General features: G+C 39.1%; 1 protein-coding gene across 3 annotated transcripts in view; it reads right to left on the bottom strand.

The window, feature by feature from the left end:
* Positions 1–23,168, bottom strand: part of LOC143037408 (death-associated protein kinase 1-like) — a 385,396-nt gene that overhangs the window by 295,661 nt on the left and 66,567 nt on the right. The gene's annotated exons all lie outside the window — the stretch shown is intronic.

Raw genomic sequence — 23,168 nt, 5'->3', positions numbered from 1 at the left:
AGCACCTTTTTTTTCGAAATTCGGGAGTGAAGAATCACTCCCACGGGCTTTGTTTGAGAAAAGCCCGTGGGAGTGATTCTTCACTCCCGAATTTCGAGGGAAAAAAAAAAAAAAAAAAAAAAAAAAAAAAGCATTCCTGCAAAGTTTTCGACCATTTCTGTCCCTGCTGAATTATGATCAAGTGTCCTCGCTGATGTGTCAGCACCTGTCACAACAATAGTCTAATTAAGAGACAAGCAAAAGACAAGACAAAACATATACTCGTACACACGCACACACACGGTAATTCCTCGAACGAACAAAAAGTTATGGTCAGTGTCGCAAGGCCACTTCTTTGGGATTGCCTGCAATAACATTCTACGAATTGACAACGAAGAAAACACGTATGCACACGCACACACACATACATACACACACACACACACATATATATATATATATATATACATATATATGTATATATATCTTATATATATATATACATATATATATAATGTATATATATATTTATATATATACATCTACATATATACATCTATATTATAATATATATATATATATATATATATATATAATATATATATATATATATATATATATATATATATATATATATATGCTAATAAGAACACGGGTACGTGTGTTCACTTAAGCAAAGTAGACCACTTGGAAAAAAGAAACTAACGAAGCAGAGTGCTTTCGTATATTACATCTTCAGTGCAATAAGTACATGTACTTGTTGCACTGAAGATGTAATATACGAAAGCGCTCTGCTTCGTTAGTTTCTTTTTCCAAGTGGTCTACTTTGCATATACATATATGTATATAAATATATATATATATGTATATATATATATATATGTGCATATATATATATATATATATATGTGCTTATATATATATATATATATATATATATCCATATATCTATATTATATATATACATATATATATATATAATCTATATTATATATAATATATATTTATATATATATATACATATATCTAATATATATGTACAAAACATATACATATACAAATATATATATATATATATACATATATATATACATATATATATACATATATATATATATACATATATATATATATACATATATATATATATAAATATATATATACATATAATCATATATATACATATATATAAATATATGCGTAAGTAACCACTAGGAAAAGTAAACTAACGAAGCAGAGCGCTTTTGTATAATTACATCTTCAGTGCACTGAAGATGTAATTAGACGAAAGCGCTCTGCGTCGGTTGTTTACTTTTCCTCGTGGTTCCGCATTTGTAAACACACGCTCCTAGTGTTTTTATTGCATATAAATATATATATATATATATATATATATATATATATATATATATATATATATATACATGGATGTATGCTGGAGTCACCACTAGGAATGTGAAACTTAAGGAGGCAAAACACTTTCGTCTGGGTAAAACTCATTGAAGCTGTAATTATATGAAATACTTGTACTTCGTCAAGTTTCTCTTTCTTAGTCATTAGTACTGCATTCTCTAGCACAACTTGCTTATTTGTCTCGTTCCATGTGCACATGTGTATATATATATATATATATATATATATATATATATATATATATATATATATATACATATATATACATATATCACATCATCTATGAAGATTTACATAAATAGATTTCACATTAAAAAAAAACTCCAACCGCTCGGAAAACCCGTAAAGGACAAACTACCAGAGTGCTATAAAATAACGACAATGAAAATGAATGAATAAAAGAAATAATAAAACAAATATATTAATAAATAAACAAGTAAAGACGCTAATCTTTTAATGTTAACTATTTGTCCTCTTGGCTTTCATTTCCCATACAACTCTCGGACATATTCACTTCCTCTACAATGGAATTCCATCTCTCCACTTCCTTTTACTATTGGGACTCGAGTGACACGTCGCGTCGCGTCGCTGAAGGGGACGCTACGTCAGGCGACCCCGTGCAATAGAAGATCCACCACGAACGAATATATATATATATATATATATATATATGTATATGTATATATATATATATATATATATATATATATATATATATATATATATATATATATATATATATATATACATATAATTTATGTAGTAAATAAATATGTTGTGTATGGATGACGCTGTGATGCATGCGGGGGAGTGGGTTGGGGATGAGGGGTGAGGGAATATGTGTGAGAAATAAATTGACCCTGCCCGAAGGGATTTCTTATATTTGTATGTTCGAGCCACATACATATACACGAATTTTGTGCTCAACCCATCCCTGCTATGATTGTACAATGGTAGTATGACATGGAATTAAAAGTAAAAAGTTAATGTGGTTGAAAAAAGATTAAGATCTGCACTGGGGACCATTCAGTGTGTGTGAATAACACTTGCCCACGCGCACATACTACCACTGTACCATCATAGCAGGGATGGGTTGAGCACAAAATTCGTGCATATCTATGTGGCTCGAACATACAAATATAAGAAATTGTACTCAACTTATATCTCTCTTGATGGCGCAGTGGTTAGTCACTGTTACTTTGATACGTCTGAGCTGAAGTTCGAGCCCTTGGCTTCGCTTCGTATCAGTTTCCATATATGTCTCCGACGAGCGCATTGTCAGTCTCGTTCGTGATGACATGGAATTAAAGGTGAAAAGTTAATGTGGTTGAAAAAAGATTAAGATCTCCACTGGGGACCATTCAGTGTATGTGAATATATTATATATATATATATATATATATACATATATATATATATATATATATATATATTATATATATATATCATATACAAAATATATACATACATACTCGTTATATATATATATATACACAAACACATACACATATATATATATATATATATATATATATATATACACACACACACACGCACACACACACATATATATATATATATATATATATATATATACTAATTGCTTTTTCCCCCCTTACAAGGGAAGTGTCCAAGTCAAAAGACAAGTACCCTCTCTCCCACTAATTTCACTCCCACCCATTCCGCTCCCCTCCAGCACCCTTTCTTTCCTCTCATCTTAGCTCCTCCTGGATGACGGGTCCTCTCTGTATCCCGCCCACTGCCCCCCTGGGTCAGAAGCAATGCAGCAAAACACAGCACGTACACATACATATATATTCCCCAACCACTGTAGTCACGAGCATCATTATATTGTATGTTCTTATGCCTGCTGCCAGTCGATTATATTGTAAAATAATACATTATAAGTAACATACAAAAACAATATATACAAGTAACGTATTGCGACTTTCTTCAAACTATGGGACTTCACTCCTGCTCAGCTAAGCACGTAGTTGACACCTGGAGGCTATTGGCTAATGCCAACACCGTCACCTCCTTTGCCCCTCGCGCTCGGACAGCCTGGGTAGTTACTGGCACAACGTGGGAGTTAAGATCGCTTCTCCTGTTGCACTAAACATCAAAATCTCAAACGCCGAATTCTGAAAATACTCTTAGGACTTAAGTATCTTAGTGGACCTGTTCGGGGGGGGGGGGGTCTAACTCAGTGTTGCGAAATCCACGTGTCTGTGTACCCGGGTTTATATTATTCCAACGTATATTTTGAAGGAAAAAAATCCGGAAGTCGATCAAAATATTCTTGTGTATCTGGGGAACACGTGTCCACCTTCGTATCCTGACACGGGACATCGAAGAGTCTGATCATCCAGACATGTGATGATGAACCGATAACCCCGAATACCTGGACACACGTGTACACCACCCAGAATCTCCGAAAATCCGGAGACACTTGTGCGGCAACCAGAGACTGCGCCTCCGGGACCTCATCTACAATTCGGGGGAAGTTGGTGGGGGGTGGACACACTACGAATCCGAGGACACCCAAGAACGTTCGAAAACCGGGAACACTCAAAAATGTTCATACACCGGGGGCACAGTATCGGTAAAGTATTCGAGCTTAATGCGAGAGTTCAAAACTTCTTTCAACAAGTATTTGTAATTTTTTTTTTCTTTTTTTTTACAAATTATATTTTCAGGTATTCTCACTTAGCAAGGAAACGAAAACAAGATACAAGTAATCTGGACTCTTTCGCATTGGAAGGGTTTCCTTCAATCGTATAAAATCGCCTGACGGCAGCTACAATATAGTCTTAAAACGCAGCTATGGAGATCCGTCTGGCAATTGGGTACGAAATAAATCCAAAGGAACTCCCCTCCCTCCCGACGCTGTATGGCATCAAAAGAACTTTGACCAACACGACCCCCAAACTTCCATAAACGCAATCAACTTTCCAGACCCCACAGAGAACAAATGACCAGGAACTTGTTCTAATTCTACCCCTGAAGGAAAGCCGAACTCAAGAGGCCCCAAGGAGCCCCACCCCACCCCCCACCCCCCAGCCCCGGGCTCCCTTTCTCCGCCGCCGCCGCCGCGTGATGCGGCTCAACAGCTGCCGCACCTGACCGTCACTTCAGCTCAGTACCCGAGACTGCAACTGCCGCTGCCCCTGGGCGGGGCCCTCCACCTTGGTCGCTCCGCGCGCACACGCCGTCAGGAGGAAAAGTCGCGGGGCGGCGCGCAGGTCGTGGGCGCGAAGGCGGGCGAAAGAATAGCCGAACACACACACACACACACACACATGCATGAACATACATATGCACACACAGGCACACATGCGCGCGAACGCACGCACACATGTACATGCACGTACACATACACATGGAGACACAGTCTTTGGATCACTAATCCAACACATGATCCAAAGACCATGGTGAATCACACAATTTACGCACGCACGCACACACACACACACACGACATAATTTTTTCTGTACAGATACACTGATTGAGAAATATTCTGGAAGAAATCGTCCAGTCAGACGACGTAAACGATTTCAAGGCCAAGTTTGGCCGCTGGAAGGACAGAGACGGTGCCCCACGAGCATAGGTCTTATTCTATATATCATATATAAGTAAATGCAAAGGTGCACATACACATACCGTAAATGTGTGCACATACCCACGCGCAAACACACACACACACGGTTCGACGGCGCAGTGGTAGCGTTCGCAACCGCTACTCCAGCGATCCGAGCTCGATTCCCGCCCAGGGCTGAAATAATTTCAGTATCACTGCGCTGCGAGCCGGCACTCCAGCTCTCGTGGGCGGTGAGTTGTGTGTGTATTTACCTAGTTGTATCTTACGGAAAGGGGAGCTACGCTCGTGGTGTCCCGTCTCGTGTGTATTTACCTAGTTGTATTTTACGGGAAGGGGAGCTATGCTCGTGAGGTCCCGTCTTCATATCTCATTTTATCTAAACTATTTTTAAATTCATGTATTGTTTTTGCACACACCACTTTCTCATCTAACTTGTTCCAACTGTCTATTACTCTGTGAGGAAAGCTGTTCTTTTTCAAATCTCTTCTATAGCTGTCTTTTTTTATTTTCTTTCCGTGTCCTCTTGTATTTCTGTCATGCCATTTTATCAGATTCTCTCTATCAGTAATTTCTATGCCTTTCATGATTCTGTAAATAGCTATCAAATCTCCTCTCTCTCTTCTTTGCTCTAGTGTCTGTAGTTCAAGTTTTTCTAGTCTCTCTTCATATGATAGTTTTGAGAGTGTTGGTGCCAGTTTTGTAATTGCTCTTTGTATTCTTTCAAGTTTTTTTTTACATTTTTTTGTACTTGGTGACCATATCGTTGCTGCATATTCCAATCTTGGTCTTATCAGGGTGATTAGGATTTTCTTCACCATTTCTTCATCCAGGTATGTAAATGCAACTTTGATTGTTCTTATTAAATTATAAGTTTCTCCAAAAATCTTATTTATATGTTTCTCAGGTGACATATTATTCATAACAATGACTCCCAGGTCCTTCTCATTTTCTACTTTTTTTATTCCTTCTTCTCCCAATTTATATGCTCCTGTTATTCTGTTTTTGCTTTTTCCAAATTCCATTATACTACACTTTTTTGTATTGAACTCCATCTCCCACTTCCTACTCCATTCTTGTACTTTATTTAGATCTCTCTGTAGTGATTCACAATCTTCTTCAGTTTTCACTCTTTTCAGTAGTTTTGCATCATCTGCAAAGAAGCTCATATAGCTTTCAATTCCTTCATCCATATCATTAATATATATAGCAAACATTATTGGGGCCAGAACTGTTCCCTGCGGAACACCGCTTATTACTTCATCCCATTTTGAGTGCTGGTTTCTTATCACTACTCTCATTTTTCTTTCTTGCAAAAAGTCCTCCATTCAATTTAGTAGTTTGCCCTGTATTCCTCCTTCAGTTTCTAATTTTTTAAGCAACTTCTTATGTGGTACTTTGTCAAAAGCTTTCTTTAGATCTAAAAATGCACAGTCCGCCCATCCATCTCTTTCTTGTATTATATCTATTAGCCTTGAATAGAAACATATTAAATTGGTGACGCATGATCGTCCTTGTCTGAATCCAAATTGCCTTGGATTTAACACTTTGTTTTTTTTCTAAATATTTTACCCATCTACTTTTGATAATTCTTTCACAAATTTTTGCTATTGTACTTGTTAGAGAGACTGGTCTATAGTTGGTAGGTTCTTCTTTATTTCCTCCTTTATATATAGGTACTATTTTTGCTTTTTTCCAATCTTCTGGAACTTTTCCTTCTTTCAAGGAACTATTTAGTATGCTATGTATTTTGTCTGCCAGTTCATTCCTGCATTCTTTCAGTATCCAGTTTGCTATTTCATCTGGTCCATGCGATTTTCTGACATCAAGATTACTTAAGTGTGTTAATATTTCATTCTATGTTACTTCTATTTCTACAATAGTGGGGACATTCTATTTACATTCGTTCTCTTCAGGTTGTATGTTCTCCCTTGTAAACACTGATTTAAAATGTTTGTTCATAATTTCCGCCATTTCCATTTCCTCAGTGTATTCAACTCCCTCCTGTCTTAATTTCTCCAAGTCTTGTTTGTTTTTCAGTTTATTGTTTACAAATCTGTAGAATAGTTTTGGTTGATCTTTACACTTTTCTATGATATCTTTTTCATATTTTCTCTTTTCCTCTCTGCACATTTGTACATATTCATTTCTATAACAGGTATATATTTTCCATTTTTCAGGTCTTCTGTCTTTTTTCCATCTGGTCCAGGCTTTGTCTCTTTTGTCTTTTAACTCCCTACAGCTTTTGTTGTACCAGCTTTTTACATATTCTTTTTCTTGTTTTTGTCTTGTGACATACTTTTCCACTCCTTTTTTGTATTTTTTTTTTTTTTCAAAATATTCCATTTCTCTTCTACTGTTGTTTCTTCTTTGTATATTTCTTCCCAGTTTTCCTTTTGAAATTCTCTTATTTTATCAAAGTTTGTTTTTCATACATCATTCTTCCTTTTCTATATTGCTCATTTCTTTTCATATATTTTTCTTCATTAAGTTCCAGTTCAATCAATATGTGGTCACTTTTACTTATTGGTGTTTTATATTCAATTTTGTCCACTATTCTAGGTTCGGATGTAATTACTAGGTCTAGTCTCGATGGCTCTTCTTCATTTCTATACCTAGTGTTTTCCTGTATCCATTGTGTCATTGTATGGTCAGTAACCATCTCAAGTAGAGCGTTTCCCCATGAGCCGTCTCCACCCTTTACTGTCATTTCTTCCCAGCAGATTTCTTTGCAATTAAAGTCGCCCATCATAACTATTTTTCCTCCCTCTTCCATTATCTTGTTTAATGTTATCTTTGTGTCCTCTAACATACTTTTATGTTCACTCTCTTCCCATGAGGCTGTTTTTGGGGGCACATAATTTATCACAAACTTTCTGCTCTTTTTATCTCTGTCTTCTACTTCCATCATTATCATCTCTACTGTATTCTTTCCATATGTGACACACTTCACGTTTATATCCTTCTTAGTCAGGAACATAACTCCACCCCCTTCCTTTTTCACTCTGTTTCTAATCCAATAATTATATGCATCATGTCCTACACTGTTGGGTGGTAGTGGACCTTTTAATTTTGTTTCTACAATTCCCATTATGTCTGGTTCTTTTTCTTTCAAATAATCATTCAGCTCATTCAATCCTGTTATTAATCCATCTATATTTGTGTAAGACACTCTTAGTTTTCTGCCACTTCCATTGTGTTCTCTGTTTCCCTTTTGTTTTTCTCTTGTATGTCGACTTTCTTTAGTTTCATATTCACTACTCTCCAATAGAATCTCTCTTTTTCTAACTCCGTTCTTATCTCGTTTTTTTTTCCTTTGCTTCAAGTCTTTTCTGTTTTTCTTCCTCTCTTTCCTCTTTATTCATTTCCCTTTTTATCCATACCTTTTTATATTGTTCACTTGTTGCTAGTTTCCCTGTTTTGGATAAGATATTCTCAGCCGTAGTTTGTGACCTGAATTTAATCTTAATTGGTCTGGTCTTGTCTGTACTATATTTCCCGAGCCTGAATTTCTCTTCGATTTGTTTCATTATTTCTGGTTCATCTTCCTGAACTAATTCTAGTAAATTTCTTACTTTTTCATTTTCCTCTTTGATTCTTGTGGTTCTATCTGGGTTATGTTTCTCTTCCATTCCTAATATAATTATACATTTCTTTCTGTCTGCTAAGTCTCTTACTATATTCTCCTTCTGTCTCATCACTTTAATAACTGAGTTTTCAGTTTGTTCATTCATTTGCTGTCTGATTATGTCAGTGAATGCAACTTTGCTATTTTCATGAATTTTTTCCAACCCTCCTTGTTCTCCTTATTATTCTCCTTTAAGACTTTATTCTCATCTTTTACTTCTTTTAACTGTTTTTTTTAATTCTTCAATTTCCTTAGTTAAGTTTTTGTTCGCCTTCTCTAGTTCTTCCAATTTTTCAACTCTCCGTATAATGTTGTTAACATGACCGAACCTACGCTCCAAGTCCTCGATCATCTTATCGACCTTCTCTTCTAGTCTTGTCAGTCCGGGAGGGGGGGGGGGCGGTGTTGTGTCCCCCCACCCTCTTTAAATCCCTGGAAAATATTCTCATCATCTTCTACTGTATTGCTCTTATCTATACTTCTAATCTTTACATTTTTGTTAGACATTTCATCATCGCTAAATTGGTCCGGCCCTCGTTTGTTTAGATTTCGTCTGCCTGCCTGGGCCAAGTCCTCACCTTCCTCATTTCCTTCCATTTCCCTCAGTAATCCCTCCCCTTCTCCTTTTTCCTTACTTTCCCTACACCACGAGCAATTTCCCCCCCCCCACCCTGTAAAAACAATAGGTACTTCCTTTGCTTTGGGATCCACGAAATTTCACTTTTTCTTCAGAACGTCGTCTATGCCGTCCGTTCGTTGAAGTGTGTGTGTGTGTGTGTGTGTGTGTGTGTGTGTGTGTGTGTGTGTGTGTGTGTGTGTGTGTGTGTGTGCAAGGTCACAGCATTATCCACAGATCGGTCATTTATGAACTCTGAGGTCTCATCCGGGGGGGAGTGGGGTAATAGCTGTAGATCACGAGTCCAACACATGATCCAAGACCATGGAGAATCACACAGATTACATGGACGGAGAAATTATAGAAAAAAAAAAAGTGCCAGCTTCATCCTCCCTAGATAAGAATATTCAGCAGCAGCAGCAGCAGCATCACCGATGTGTTCTCCAGCCTTGCATGCAAACCACGAGAGGTGAAACTTGAACCAGTGGCCCTGCCATCATTAAAAGGAAGAAAGAGGAAGAGATGACAAGATCCATGGGCTAAGGTCAACCCAGGTCAGTGAAGGGAGTGGGGGCACAACTGACAGAAGTGCGACTCACGAAGTCACGTCTGAAAGGTATCAAGGAAACACATTTCCCGTCCAGGTGCGTCCACTCATGACATAGCACAGATGATGATGATGATGATACAGTTCATGATAGAACCATCAGCAAGATATGATACATGGAAGAAAAGGGACGGGACTCCCACGAGCGTAGCTCCTTCCCTATATATTACAAGTGGGTAAATACAATTAAGGAAACAAACACACACACATACATGAATATATAGGTTTGGTTGGATGGACAGGAGGAGGCTATGTATTCCAAAGGATACGAGGATTTCCTCAACTTCATAAAAAAAAACATCTCACGACAGCCAGATTAAATACAACGACGCCAACCCCACACTAGTTTCAAACCCATGGATACTTGTACAAGTCTTCCATTGCTGAATACAATCACCTGGCGACAGCTAAACCAAACGTCATTCGCCAGAAACCTCTGGGCAATGAGGAGGTTCTCCCTCAATTGAATAAAAACACCTCACGGCATCTTGGTTAACAATGTTAAGTGTTCCATTCCCGAAGTGGTTACTCGAAAGATGTGTGTGTGTGTGTGTGTGTGTGTGTGTGTGTGTGTGTGTGTGTGTGTGTGTGTGTGTGTGTGTGATTCACCATGGTCTTGGATCACGTGTTGGATCCATACAGAGCTCGTATGACCGATCTATGGGTAATACACGCACACATACACCAAACTCACCGCCCACAAGAGGTGAAGTAACACCCGCAGCGAAGCGATACTGAAATTATTTCAGCCCTGGGCGGGAGTCGAACCAGGACCGCCGTAGTGGCAGGCGAGAACTCTTACCACAGCGCCACGTGTGTGTGTGTGTGATTCACCATGGTCTTGGATCACGTGTTGGACTCGTGATCGACAGCTATTTCCCTCCCAGAAGAGAGCTCAGAGCTCGTATACGACTTGTCTATAGGTAATGTTGTGACCTTACACGTGTTGAGTGTGTGTGTGTGTGTGTGTGTGTGTGTGTGTGTGTGTGTGTGTGTGTGTGTGTGTGTGTGTGTGTGTGTGTGTGTGTGTGTGTGTGTGTGTGTGGATTTACCTAGTTGTATTTTACGGGAAGGGGAGCTATGCTCGTGGTGTCCCGTCTTCATATCTCGTTTTATCTAGACTGTTTTTAAATTCGTGTATTGTTTTCGCACACACCACTTTCTCATCTAACTTGTTCCAAACGTCTATTGCCCTGTGGAGAAAACTGTTCTTTTTCAGGTCTCTTCTATGTCTTTCTTGGTTTTCTTTCCATGTCCTCTTGTATTTCTACTATCCCATTTTATTAGATCCTCTCTATCAACAGTTTCCATGCCTTTCATGATTCTATATATAGTTATCAAATCTCTCCTCTCTCTTCTTTGCTCCAGTTTTTCTAGTCTCTCTTCATATGATAATTCTGAGTGTTGGTGCCAATTTCGTAATTGCTCTTTGTATTCTTTCAAGTTTTGTTATACATTTTTTTGTATTTGGTGACCACGTCGTCGCTGCATACTCCAATTTTGGTCTTATCAAAGTGACTAGTATTTTCTTCACCATTTCTTCGTCCAGGTATGTAAATGCCACTTTGATTGTTCTTATTAGATCATAAGTTTCTCAAAAAAAAATCTTTATATGTTTCTCAGGTGACATATTATTCATAATAATGACTCCCAGGTCCTCATTTTCTACTTTTTTTAATTTCTTCCTCTCCCAATTTATATGATCCCACTATTCATTCTCTGTTTCTTCCAAATTCCATTATACTACACGTCTTTATATTTAATTCCATCTCCCACTTCCTACTCCATTCCCATACTTTATTGAGATCACTCTGTAACGACTCACAATCTTCTTCAATGTTCACTTTTTTCAACAATTTTGTATCATCCGCAAAGAAGCTCACATAACTTTCAATTCCTTTATCCATATCATTAATGTATATAGCAAACATTATTGGGGCCAGAACTGTTCCTTGTGGAACTCCACTTATCACTTCATCCCAATTGGAGTGTTTGTCTCTTATCACCACTCTTTTTGCTTTCATGCAAGAAATCTTCTATCAACTTCAGCAGTTTGCCCTGCATTCCTACAGTTTCTAATTCCATTAGTAATTTCTTATGTGGCACCTTATCAAAAGCTTTTTCAGGTCTAGAAATGCACAATCAGCCCATCCATCTCTTTCTTGTATTACATCTATTAGCCTTGAATAGAAACACATTAAGTTTGTGACGCATGATCGTCCTTGTCTAAATCCAAATTGCCTTGGATTTAGTTTTTTTTTTTTTTTTCAAATGCTTTACCCATCTAATTTTGATCATTCACACAAATTTTAGCTATCGTACTTGTAAGAGAGACCGGTCTATAGTTAGTAGGGTCTTCTTTGTTTCCCCCTTTATATATTGGTACTATATTTGCTCTTTTCCAATCTTCTGAAACTTTTCCTTCTTTCAATGAACTGCTTATTAGACTATGTATTTTGTCTGTTAGTTCATTCCTGCATTCTGTCAAAATCCCGTTTGCCATTTCATCTGGTCCATGCGATTTTCTGACATCGAGATTACTCAATTGATTCATTATTTCTTTCCTTGTTACTTCTATCTCTTTCATGGGGGGGGGGGGGACTTTCTCCCACTCCACATCTCTAAGTTGTATGTTCTCCCTCGTACACACCGATTTAAAATGCTTGTTCATCATTTCTGTCATTTCTATTTCCTCTGTACATTCAACTCCTCCTTGTCGTAGTTTCTCTAATTCTTGTTTGTTTTTCAGTTTGCTTATAAATCTGTAAAATAGTTTCGACTGATCTTTACATTTTTCTATGACATCTTTTTCGTATTTTCTCTTTTCTTCTCTGCACACTTGTACATGTTCATTTCTATAACTAGTATATATTTTTCTATTTTTCAGGTCGTCTTTTTTTTTTCATTTTATCCAAGCTTTATCCCTTTTGTCTTTTAACTCCCTACATCTTCTGCTGTACCAACACTTTACATATTCTTTTTCTTGCTTTTGTCTTGGAACATACTTTTCCACTCCTTTATATATATATATTTTTTTTCAAAATATTCCATTTCTCTTCTACTGTTGTTTCCTCCTTATGTTTTCTTTCCCAGTCTGCTTTTTGAAAGAATTATCTTATTTTATCGATTTTTTTTTCTATACATCAATCTTCCCTTTCTATATTGTTTTTCTTTTCATGTATTTTTCTTCATTTAGTTCCAGTTCAACTAATATGTGGTCACTTTTACTTATTGCTGTCTTATATTCAATCTTGTCCACTATTTCGGGTTCTGATGTTATTATTAGGTCCAGTCCCGATGGTTCTTCCTCTTTTCTATACCTAGTATTCTCTTGTATTCATTGCGTCATTGTATGTTCTATAATCATATCAAGTAGTACATTTCCCCATAGGTCGTCTCCACCCTTCACTGTCATCTCTTTCCAGCAGATTTCTTTACAATTAAAGTCACCCATTATAACTATTCTTCCTCCATCTTCCATTATCTTATTTAGTGTTATCCTTGTGTCTTCTAACATATTTTTGTGTTCTCTCTCTTCCCACGAAGCCGTTTTAGGAGGCACATAATTTACTACAAACTTCCTGCTCTTCCCATCCTTGTCCTCCACTTCCATCATAATCATCTCTACTCTATTCTTTCCATATGTGACATTCCTCACATTTATATCCTTCTTAGTCAGGAACATAACTCCACCCCCTTGTTTTACCTCTCTGTTTCTAATCCAATACTACTACACTGTTGAGTAGTAGTGAATCTTTCAGTTTTGTCGCTACAATTCCCATTATGTCCGGTTCTTTTTCCTTCAGGTAATCATTCAGTTCGTTCAAGCCTGTTATTAAGTTATCTATATTTGTGTAAGACACTTAATTTCCAGCTACTTCCATCGTGTTTTCTGTTTCCCTTCTGTTTTTCTCTGCTATCAACCATTTCCTCACTTTCATATTCACTAGTCTCCAATAGTATTTCTCTTTGTCTGACTCTGTTCTTTTCTCGTTTTTTCTTAGCTTCTAGTCTTTTTTGTTTTCTCATCCTCTCTTTCCTCTTTATTCATTTCTCTTTTTATCCATACATGTTTATATTGACCACTGTCTGTTCGTTTCCCTGTTTTTTGCTAAGATACTCTCTACTGTCGTTTGTGACCTGATTTTAATCTTAATTGGTCTGGTCTTATCTGTACTGTATTTCCCTAGTCTATATATTTCTTTTATTTCTTTCCCTGTTTCTGGTTCTTCTTCTTGAACTACTAATATCTTATTTACTTTTAGCTTTTCCTCCTTTATTCTTGTAGTCCTATTTGGATTATACTTCTCTTCCATCCCTAATATAATTATATATTTATTTTTATCCGCTAAGTCTCTTACTATATTTTCCTTCTACCTCATCACTTTAATAACTGTGTCCTTAGTTTGTTCTTTCATTATATTTCTAAATTCAATTTTATTCTCTTGTACTTTTTCCAACCACTTACCTCTTTTGCTATGGACTCTTTATTATTCCTCTTTAATTCCTCATTCTCGTCCTATACTTCTCTTAAGTGTCTTTTTAATTCTTCTATTTCTTTAGTTAGGTTTTGATTCTCTTTAGTTCTTCCAGTTTATCAACTCTTTGGTTAACTAGTGTTAATTGGTTAAACCTAGATTTACTAGTCGGGGAGGTTGTAACCTCCTCTCTCATTAAATCCATAAAAGCAGTTACCTTCTCTTTCCATTGAGTTGCTATTATCTATATTTCTACTTTTGACATTTCTGCTTCCTTGTTCTTCCTCGTCTGTGTGTTCTGCACCTCTTTTGTTTACCCTCCTTCTAACATCCGGGGCCCGTTCGTCCCCTTCCTCATTTCCTTCCATTTTCCTCAGTAATCCCTCTCTTTCTCCTTTTTCTTCACCTTCTTACTACACCACGAGCTTTCCCCTTCCCTATTAATACAACAAAGGTACTCCCTCGTTGTTGATATCGATGAAATTTGATGTTTTCCTGGAGTTCCAAACTTCGTTGTCACTTCGACCGACGTGTTTGTGTGAGTGAGTGTGTGAGTGAGTGAGTGTGTGTGTGTGTGTGTGTGTGTGTGTGTGTGTGTACACATCCAAGTGGAGTACCCCTCAAGCAATCTCGATCGAGGCGTTCCCTCGCTGGTCACCATCCCAGTTCCCGTAAACTGATTAAATAGCGACAAATGGCGGCAGCCTTCTCTTTGCGAGGAGTGGCACTCTTCCCTCGCCGTCACGAATTGGCACTTTCGCCCCCCCCCCCCGTTACGCCAATGTCACTTCTCGAGACTAGAGCCTGTTTCCTTGCGATAAGTGTGTCACATTTCTTGTGACAAAAGACACGATCCCCTCGCAACACGAGACACAGTTTTCTAGTGACCAGTGGCACTGTTCCCCTCGCGACGAATGGCACTACTGTCACTTCGTGACAAGTGCCACTCTGTTCCCTAGCGACGTGTTGCGCCGTTCCTTTCCCGACGAGAGAGAAGTACCATTTCGCGACACGTGGCTCTCTTCCATCACGATAAATGTCGACACACACAGGCTCCAAAATGGCTCCCAATGACTGCCCTGGTTGGCCCCCCGAACACAGAGGGCAGAGGTGACCGCTGAAAGCCTCCTGGTGTAAGCTCGTTTCCGTAAACACAAGAAAAGAATCCCGTAAACCAAATAGTTCACGGCGGCGAGGTCCGACCCCAAGGCCCGGTCACTTCGTCTATTCACCTCACGTCACACGCGTCACACGCGTCACACGACGTCACGCGCAGGCAGGTACGGCCGCAATGACGCACGGCTCTAGACTGGGGGAGACTCAAATACGTCCAGTCTCTCGTCGCACGCGCAACGCCACGAGCATAACCACCCCTCCCCTCCCCTCCCCTCCCCACCACCACCAGCACCTCCTCCAACGCTTCCTCTTCTTCCTGTCTACCCGCCTCGACTGTCTGCCTTCTGGTCTGCCTGTGCACTTCCTGCCTAACTATGTGACTGTCCGTCCGTCTATCTGCCTGCCTGTCTGCCAGACTAACATTTACTTTTTACTACGTATTTCTCGTTATATTTTTTCCTTTCTACGTATTATCATATTTCTCTTCTTCTTCTTCTTCTTCCTCTTCTTCTTCTTCCTCCTCCTCCTCACACATCGAATTACTTCCCTCAAGTATGACAGAAAATACCTCAGTAACCCTATTGACTTCCTCTTCCTCCTCCTCCTCCTCATCATCATCTTCTATCTACTCATCAAAGTACAGTCTTTACAAAGGATTACAAAGGATTACAAAGGCGGAGCATGCCGACAGGAGACCTTTTGGTCCATATCTAGGTCGGATGCGAAAAAAAATCATAATAATAATAAAATAAGTATCACCGCTTCGTGTCAGTCTAACCTACTGCCTAGCTACCTGTCTACTAGTTCTCCGCTTTCCTGTCTGTCCATCAATATGACTTCCTGTCTCCCGTCGTCCTGTCTACAGGTCTCTAAGACATCTGTGCGTCTCTCCAAAGGAATGCATTTGGCGGTGCGGCTATGTTGACTGGCACTCGATACCCGGCATGAACATCTATGGGCCCGGCCAGAGGCTGGTGCCGGTTTCCTCGAAGTGATCGGGTTTGTAAAAGGAAGACACTGGGACTCACTCCCTCCCTCCCTCCCCTCCCACTCCCGCTACGACGACCTCCACCAACGGCGGAGGCCACATCGAGACCCTGGATGTGGTCAAGACGCCAACCACGGGCCATTAACCAAAACACTGCTGACATTTTAAACAAGGGCAACAAACTGGCTGACTCCTGCCACACATATCAACGCAAAAGCTCATGTATACACACACATACACGACTCGGTGGCGCGGTTGGTTGAGTCCCAAACTGTCACTACGGCGGCCCGGGTTCGAATCCTGCCCAGGGCTGAAAATAATTTCTGTATCGCTGCGCTTCGAGTCGTTACTCCAACTCTCGTGGGCGGGGAGTTGGGGGGTATGTGCGTGTAAGGTCACAGCATTACCCATAGATCGGTCATTCGAGCTCTGAGCTCTCTTCCGGGAGGGAAATAGCTGTCGATCACGAGTCCAACACGTGATCCAAAGACCAAGGTGACCAAGGTGAATCACACATACAAGAGAGAGAAACAGAGAGAGAAGTAAAGGAGGGGTAATACGGGGAGAGGGAGAAGAGGAGTAAAGGAGGGGTACGAGAGGGAGGGGTAAGTGGAAGAGAGGGAGGGGTAAAGTGGGGGGAAAGGAAGGGGTAATAGGGTAGATGAAGGAAGGAGAGAGACAGAGTGAGATAGGAAGAGGGTGACCAAGGGAAAGAGAGAGAGAGAGAGAGAGAGAGAGAGAGAGAGAGAGGAAAAGACTGAGCAAGGGGGAAGGGAGACAGAGGAAGAGGGAGAGGGAGGGAGAAGAGGGGTAAAGTGCATGGTATTTGCCCTGCCTGACCAAGTGGTACAAAGGGCAAAGGTGACGACCTTGACCAAAGCTAGGTGCCTCCTGGGGGTAAACGCACCTTACATTACTCCATAGGCAGGAGGCACAACTTCAATGAAAACCCTGGAAACATCACCTTTCATTTTGCCTGAATGGGACCAATGACAGGTAGAAGGTGCCCATCTTCAAAACCCGTCTTCAACCCCCCCTACCTCCATCAGGAAGTGGTGCAGCCTTGAGGGGCTGATGCTTGGTCTCTGGACTGGGCCCAAGATTTCTCTCTCTCTCTCTCTCTCTCTCTTTCTCTCTCAACCTCAACTTATTTCTTACACCTTTTCACACATAGAGACCTGACATCCAGTGTCTGTTTCTCCTCTCCTGCTACCACTTTCAGCTGGCGACACAGAAACAGTTGCACACTAATACAACATAGATAACGACCCACAATAAAGATCTGCTGGACAGCCAGAGAACCACTGCCAGCAGCTGGAGCTGTGGGTTTTTTCACTTTGTGAAACTCATGACAACATTTATTATCGTTTGAATTTATAGTAGGTGGTAATTTGACATAAAACTTTAAAAATACTGTCCCAGAGGAAAGTAGGTTACCCAATAACCTAGATTAGGTTATAGTGGCACCTAACCTTTTCTAAATAGGAGCTACTCACATCTCTAAGAAATACGAGTATAGCCATTGGTTGCTGCCAGCTTTTTAAAGTCTGCCAGTCCTATATTGGTCTCCCTCACTATACAAGTGGATTACATTATTAAAAACACAATCATATAGTGAACTATTGTATAGCAAGCTTATAAAATTATGAGAAAAATAGAGGCAGTGATCACCTTCAAAATTATAGAAATGATTGTCTATTTAGCATGCTTTCTTGCAATGGACCCCAGGTCGGACCATATATAATTTAGGGAAAGTTATATATGTTGCTGTCTAGGGATTGTTAGTGTGTGGAGGGGCATTGTAGTATGAGGTGTTCAGTGCCCTTTTTGTGTGGTGGTTGCATTTGGGGAAGTTTGAATCTATGACCAGGCCTGTTCTGTGTGGGTACTGTTTCAATGCTTGTAAAAGTGAAACTGACCAAACATACAGTGATTTAATTAAAGATATCTATATAATGATTGTATACATGAACTACTATATACTAGTGCATCATATAGTGTGGAGGGTGTATACAGAACAAAGAATCAAAGCAGAATAATAAAAAAATATGTATATATACAACATATACCAAAGGCTTTTGCCCTTCACAAGGGAGGTAGCCAAAAAAAACAAGGGCATAAAAACCACTCCTGCCCCTTCCATCCCCAATATACTCCCCTCCTATCCAGCCTCTTCCCTCCTTCTTATCTTGGTACCTCCTGGATGATGGGTCATACCGGTATGAAAATATATATATATATATATATATATATATATATATATATATGTATATATATATATATATATATATATATATATATATACACATATATATATATATATATATATATATATATATATATATATATATAGAGGATTTACAAAGGTGGAGCATGCCGACAGGAGACCTTTAGATCCATATCTAGGTCGGATGCGTAAAAAAAAAAATCATATTAATAATGAAATAATAAATAAAAACTATAATAATGTAAATAACAAATAAAATACATAAATAAATGCATAGGTATAGTTAAATAATAAACAAACAGGTAAATAGCAAATAATAATAAATTGACATATAACTAATAATAAATGAAAATCAGACAGACAAATGATAACAAAACAAAAACAAATAATATAAGATAAATTATAATCATTACAGCATCTTACTTAGGTATTTATCTAAATGATTCTTAAAGCTTCGAACTGAACTACATTGCACTACCTGTGCAGGAAGTTTATTCCATTCATTAACTACACGGTTGGCAAAGTTGTTTCTACCTACTTCCAAATTGAATCTATTTCCGGATAGTTTGAGACCATTGTTTCTTGTCTGATTCTCATTCAATGTGAAAATTTTGTCACTTTTGATGTTGTCAATTCCCTTTAAAATCTTAAAGGCCTGTATCAAGTCACCTCTGTGTCTACGCTTTTTTAGGGAAAACAGATTCATGTGTTTTAGTCGATTTTTGTATGATTTATTTTTTATATTTGGAATCAGTTTTGTGGCTCGCAGTTGTACTTTTTCCAGTCTGTCAATGTCTTTAATGAGATTCGGTGACCATACGGAAACAGCATATTCCAAATGTGGATGAACTAACGATTTATATAGCTTGTTAATGAGTGATGGACTTTTGAAATCAAAAGATCACACAATCAGTCCCAGAATCTTATTTGCTTTCTCAGAGGCTGAAATACACTGCTTGGATGATTTGAGGTCGTTACTGATAATTACGCCGAGATCTTTTTCATTATCCACTTTTGTTAACGAATTTCCAAATAGCTTGTAATCGTACTTACTGTTATTTTTACCTATGTGCACTACCTTGCCTTTACTTGTGTTAAATTTCATTAGCCACTTTTCAGACCATTGCTGTAATTTATCTAAATCTTCTTGAATATCTAATTGGTTTTAGTGATCATTTGCCACTCCGCACAGTTTTGTATCATCAGCAAATTTGGAAACAGTAGATTTTAGTCCATGGTCTATATCATTTATATATACTATGAATAGTAGTGGCCCAAGAACGGAACCCTGAGGAACTCCACTTGCAATACATATGTATGTACATATATATACTGTATATATATATATATATATATATATATATGTATATCTATATATACATATACATACATATATATATACATTTTAACAACCACAATGTACTTTAATTCTAAGCCATCAAAGGCTGACATGCAGAAATTGAAATGTGGTACAGCCAAGGACTCGAACCCAGCATCCTCATGATAAGTGCGGCAGTGACTTACCAACTAGGCTATCAAGAGAGATGCAGTTGGTAAGTCACTGCTGCACTTGTCATGAGGATGCCGGGTTCGAGTCCTTGGCAGTAACACATTTCAATTTCTGCAAGTTGGCCTTTGATGGCTTAAAATTAAAGTGCACTGTGGTTGTTAAAATGTATCTCTAATCACTGGGACCCATTCAGTGTTGTACATACATACATATACCAAGGCTTTTTCCCCATTACAAGGGAGGTATCCAAAAAGGAAAAGGCATAAAATCATTTCCACCCATTCCATCCCTGAATACACTCCACACCCCTCCACCCTCCCTATTATCTGAGCACCTCCTGGATGACGGGTCTTCCCTGCACCTTGTCCACTGCCCTGGGTCAGAAGCAGTGTTGCAAGACACAGCACATTCACAGCAAGGCCGCTTCATTAAATCGGCAAACCCCCTCTCCATCCCCCCATTGCATGTAAGGAGAGGACGGGGAGAAATCCCTTCGGGCTGCGTCAAATTTTGCTCACACATACTACCTCACCCCCCATCCCCCACCCATTCCACCTCATGCAATCACAACATCATCCATATACAACCATTCTCCATTCACCCCTGTCTTCTGTCCTCTCCCGTCCTTTCTCAACAGACATTCCCCTCTTCCCCAAAGCCCCCTTCACCCTATCCATTCATCTCATCCTAGGACATCCCCTCATGTTCACTCCCTCCACATCTGCCTTCCATACCTCTTTTACTAGTCTTTCTTCATTCATTCTTTCCATGTGTCCAAACCATCCTAATATTCTTTCATCAACCCTATCTCCCAGCTCCTTTTCCACCCCTGTTCTCCTTATCACCTCCTCATTTCTCACTCTATCTAGCCTGGTAACCCCCATCATACTTCTCAGACACCTCATCTCAAACACATTCAAACTCCTTCTCTCTTCTTCTCTTATGTTCCATGTTTCTGCCCCATACAGTGCTCTTGGCACAATCACTCCTTCATACAGTCTCCTCTTAGCATCCATTCCCAAATGTCTATTCCTCATTACACTCTTTAATCCACCAAGGCATTTACTCGCTTCTCTCTATCTACATTCTACCTCCACCTTCACTCCACCTTTCCCTGCCACATTTGCACCCAAGTATCTAAAACTATCCACTTCCTCCTGTCGCTCTCCCTTAATGCTCACTTCCAGTCTACTGCCACTTTCACCCCTTGTACATCTCATCACCTTACTTTTACCCACATTTATCTTTAGCTTTCTTCTATCACATACTCTCCCAAACTCTGCCACCAACTTCCTCAATCCCTCCTCCGATCCTGCCACAAGCGCAGTGAGACCTCTCATTAACAGACGTTGATTAGCTGCGTTTGCGGTGTTTTCACTGTGTTTTCGGTGTTTTGGAGTGGTTTTTGGGTGGCATAGTGATTGCACACACTAAACAACAGCACCAAAAACAATGAAAACACAGTGAAAACACTGCAAACACAGCTAATTAATATCCGTTAATTAGCTGACTGTCTCACTGTAGCCTTTTTGGCTACCTCCTTTGTAAGGGGGAAAAAGCTTTGGTATATGTATGTATGTATGTATGTATATATATATATATATAATATGTGATATATGTGTATATATATATATAGATATATGTATATATATATATATATATACTATACAACTTTGATACCTTTATGTTTATCTACATTTATAATTTTCCTGTGAACATCTTAACAATCAATCAATCAATCAATTCACTGCTCCAATTCTCTCTTGCAGGAGACCTGCAGACCAGTTCAGCTCATAGGTCACTCTGAAGAGATTTTGTGGAGCTGTCTGGAGGGATTGAGTGCATAACTAAGCAAAATAATGTGTTATGTGTCCTCTGTGGTGATTGTATCTTGAGTATCTGGTGTGAGTTACCAGGCCAAGTCTGTGCCAATACTGTACTTTTTCAGTGCCCCTGATGCACACACCACAAAAATGACCCAGAGCAATTTATATACTTTCCAACACTTTCCATACAGCAACACAAAATCTCTTCATTGAGTGACTTATGGATAGAACCATTAGTTGTGGCTGATTTCCTGGGAACTGCAAGCACCCTACAAAAGATAACCAGTACAACAGACTGACTGACTAATAGATTGTAAGTAATGTGGAAATGAGACAGAGAACTTGGGTGAGAAGAGGGGGCTGTCAGATAGGGTATAACAGTGATACAGTGGTCTGAGCATCATAAGAACATAAGAATGAAGGAGACTGCAAGAGACCATAAGGCCTACACTAGGCAGCTCCGTATCCATCACCACCTGTCATCCCCATCCATAAAGTTGTCTAATAATTCCTTAAAACAACTAATAGTTTCAGGGCTTACTACATGGTTACTAAGTCTACTCCATTCGTTGACCACCCTATCCATTACTGCGAGTCCTGCCCTGTTGTTTTAATGTGATGACCTTGTTTAAATCAACCTTGTTAAAGCCTTTGATCCACTTGAACACCTCTATTAGATCACCCTTCACTCTGCGTCTTTCCAGAGAGTGCAAGTTAAGGTGCCTAAGCATCTCTTTGTTAAGGTAAATTTCTGAGCCCATGTATCCATTTGGTAATTCTTCTCTGTACTGATTCTAGTGAATTGATGTCCATTCTGTAGAATGGAGACCAAAACTGTACCGCATAGTTAAGGATGGGTCTAACTATCGCTAGAGTTTAATAATTACCTCTGCAGTTCTATTCGTTACCATCCTAGCAATGAAACCTAATCCTCTGTTAGCTTTATTCCTGGCACTAATGCACTGTTTCCTAGTTTTAAGGTCTGGACTCACTAGAACTCCCAAGTCTCTCTCGCACTCACTTTTCTCTAAAAGCGTGTTATCTAAGCTGTATCTATTTTTGGGGTTGTGTAGCCCTACATTTAACACGCTACACTTAGAGATATTGAAGTTCATCTGCCATTTCACCGACCATGTGAACAATTTGTTAAGATCATCCTGCAGAGTCTCTGCGTTGTCTCCTGAC

This window comes from Oratosquilla oratoria, chromosome 22, assembly GCF_046742065.1.
Source record: "Oratosquilla oratoria isolate Oo_2021 chromosome 22, ASM4674206v1, whole genome shotgun sequence".
Classification (NCBI taxonomy): domain Eukaryota; kingdom Metazoa; phylum Arthropoda; class Malacostraca; order Stomatopoda; family Squillidae; genus Oratosquilla; species Oratosquilla oratoria.
This window is presented reverse-complemented; position numbering and strand designations above follow the sequence as displayed.